The sequence below is a fragment of the Myotis yumanensis genome, unplaced genomic scaffold (assembly GCF_028538775.1).
Source record: "Myotis yumanensis isolate MYYU_CA2020_CCGP unplaced genomic scaffold, mMyoYum1.0.hap1 SCAF_1, whole genome shotgun sequence".
NCBI lineage: Eukaryota > Metazoa > Chordata > Mammalia > Chiroptera > Vespertilionidae > Myotis > Myotis yumanensis.
This window is the reverse complement of record NW_027223752.1, coordinates 134,595,052-134,598,304: the sequence shown is the minus strand read 5'-3', so window position 1 is coordinate 134,598,304 and position 3,253 is coordinate 134,595,052.

The following is a 3,253-nucleotide window of genomic DNA, read 5'->3' as shown; positions in this document are numbered from 1 at the left end:
TGGCATAAATATAAATAAATACTGTTTTAGTAGATTAAATCACTGAATTTACTTTCCAGTTTACTAACCAAATACAGTAGATCTTTGGGATCATCAGCTCTGATGTATTCTGTCATACACACATTCTGATTCACTTTTCTCCACACATTTGTTAAAATAATTAAGATATTTGTTCATGATATAATAAAACATTGTAATCACTACTGGTCTAAAGTGACTGTAATAATCAGGATTTGTGACACTTTTCTTTCATCATTCACTGAAAGCTTGTTAATGTACTAAGAGGAACCACTGTCTTCCTCGTCTATATTATGCTGCAGAAACATTTTAAAATATCATAAAAAGGACACATGGCAATAGGCAAAACTGCCCTGTAACTTTTTTTGAAAAAGTCTTTTCCAGATCAGCTGAGTCCACAGGGCCTAATCTGACCATATTTTAAGAAAACAAAAGGTAGAATTAATTTAATACTTGTTAATGCCAAGATGGAGGTAATTTTCAGCTTTACTCTTTCTCTGCTGGTCTGACTCCCGGACCCAGCTTTTCTGGTTCCTGATCCCATCATTTCTGTTTGTTCAGGGTGAGGACCAGGCCCGCCATTCACAGCTAGAATGCATAGATAGGCAGTGATTCAGGATCCTGCCTGGTTTTGCCCCAGACAAGCCCAAAGACAGTTAAGGTAATTAACCCTGTGTCTGCTCAAATTGATCCAAATGTGGTGATATAAAAATCCCCACCAAGTAGTCATGCTACTATTTGGAAGCATGGTCATCAGGGCTGGTTGCTGGAGATTATCTGGAGAAGGAAAAGAGCAAGGTTTTTATAAACTGTGGAGTTACACCCAGGGGCCATGCTACCATATTCCTTCTGATTTGTGGGTGGGCTTTCATCTCCAACCTCACTCTCAGGATTGTGGAATGACCCTTATGAGGCAATATAATTTTGATAGCTCTTGTGTCAAAATTTTAATTTTGTTAGATTTCTTGAGTAAAGAATATATTCTTCATAGTGGAAATATGCCAATGCAAATTGCTTTAACTTCTTTAGCCTTTGGGATTTTGCTTTACTGTTGTCCTTGCTTGGTAGAAAAGAAGAGAACAGCTCCTTGGTTCCTTAGGAGTGACAGCTGCCCACGGAGTGTGATGTGCTTTGGGTGTAGTAGGCCAGCATCTCACAGGGAAGCCACAGACAATAACACTGCCTTGGAGGTCTGGGCTCCAGGGTATCGCAGGAAAGTTCTTCATACACCCCCTGTCAGCTCTCCTGTTGTCCCCTGATGGGGAGCTCTGGAGGAACTGGCCTTTGTGAGGATTTCTAGAGTGACAGATAAATGTGTCTGGGGGAGACAAAAGGTCTAGGCCTGCAGCACAGCAGCCCACAATGGAAAGTGGCCCAGAGCTTAATGCCTGACACCTCGGGCAAAGTGGCAGACTGCTTCTGGGAGCCCAAGCCTGAGTTGTTTAACCTGGTGTTGCTTTTGCAAATGATTGAGAGGGAAAGAAGAGGGTCTTGAAGCTAGAATCACACCATGACCATGGCCTGAGCCAATGCTGATTGTCTGGTGACTTCTGGGACATCTCCTTGTAAAAATTGTTGCTTCAATGTTGGTCACCTTTACAAGGATTCTTACCTTGGGGGCCCTTGGCAAAAAGGGGGCTAGGAACCTCAAAGGTGATACACAACATGTTAAATAAATATACACATAAGGAAGAAAGAGAAGCCATTGTGTACATTTCAGTTTTTCAAACCAGAGTGGTCAGTTTCAGAGGAAGAGGTTCAATCAAGGAGGTTGATATGAACTCAAACTATCTTTATAGCATCTGCAATGAGTATCAGCTGACGGGGAAGATGATTCAAATATTTCTGTTGATTTCTCTCCCAGCTGTGTTCTGAAAACTCAAAGAAGAACCTCACTGTATTATTAGTACTGAATAATCCAGAAAACAAAACTGACAGTAACACGAAATGGGAAATTTTAGGGATGAAAAGTACTTTCCAGCTTAAAAATTTCCCCTTTGAGGGATTTCCAAGTCTGAGAAGTATGGGAGAATGTGACTCCTTCAGGCTTTAATGTCAATGAGGAACATGAAATAGAAAGGCTTGGGAGTTACACAGAGCAGAGTTAGAATCATGGTGTCGTTGCTTTCCCACTGTGGGGCCTATAGCAGACTTTTGAAGTCTAGTGTCTGCTTCCTTCTTCACCAATGGGGGAAACAGTACCAACTTCACAGAACTGTTTTAAGCATTTGATTTTAAAAAAATGTGAAGGCATTTAGCATACATCCTAGCACATAGTCACTCAATAAACAATGTACATTATTTCTATGTTGTTAATCAGTAAGATCCCAAGATAATGGGGGTAGGTGGGTGGGTTAAAGTTCTTATGGGGCAGGAGGAAATTGAGAGGAAACAGAGGAGGAATATGGTGGTGGGTGGGAAGGGGTCAGTAGCCAATGGCCCTGAATGAGGTTGAAGAATGAACCAGCCTACCAAGATATTACTAGGATGGCTGCCACAGTCCTGAAAGTCCCAGCCCAGATCGTCCCCATGGATATTCAAGCCAGAACACACAATTGCTGGGGCGGGGATGGATTTGGATGGCAAAATAGGATCTTAGGAAATTCTGAGCATCGAGCTTTGAGACTGCCTTATTGACTGTATTGACCTCTTACTAACACAATCCCCTCATTTTGCATGACTGATTTTTTCTTGAAACTCTCTACTTATTACATTATGGCAGAACTTAACAGTAATTCAAACAACAGTATTTTTTTATAAACAAATGGGGTTCTCCCTGGTTGTTATGAAGACAAACATATTTCTTTCTTCTGGCCCTGGAAGTTTCCATTCACTGACTTTACATCTAGGTCCTGATGTCTGTTCAAAAATGGACGAGAGTTGGTCTGCAACAACAAAATCTCTTACTGGCAGAATGTAGAGAACACACTTGTAGCTCAAAAAGCAGGATGCACCCTGGCCAGTGTGGCTCAGTTGGATGGAGCAGCATCCCTTACACTAAAAGGTCTGAAGTTTAATTCCCAGTTAGGGCACATTCCTACGTTACAGGTCCTATCCCTAGTCATGGCATGTATGGGAGTCAACTGATTGATGTCTCTCGCATCAATGTTTCTCTCTCTCTCTCTCTCTTCCTCTTCTCTCTCTAAATTAATAATTTTTAAAAAGCAGGATGCACAGAATGACGGTGGCCACCATAGTTCTGTGTTCAGGAATAACCTGGGGCCCACAAAATTGT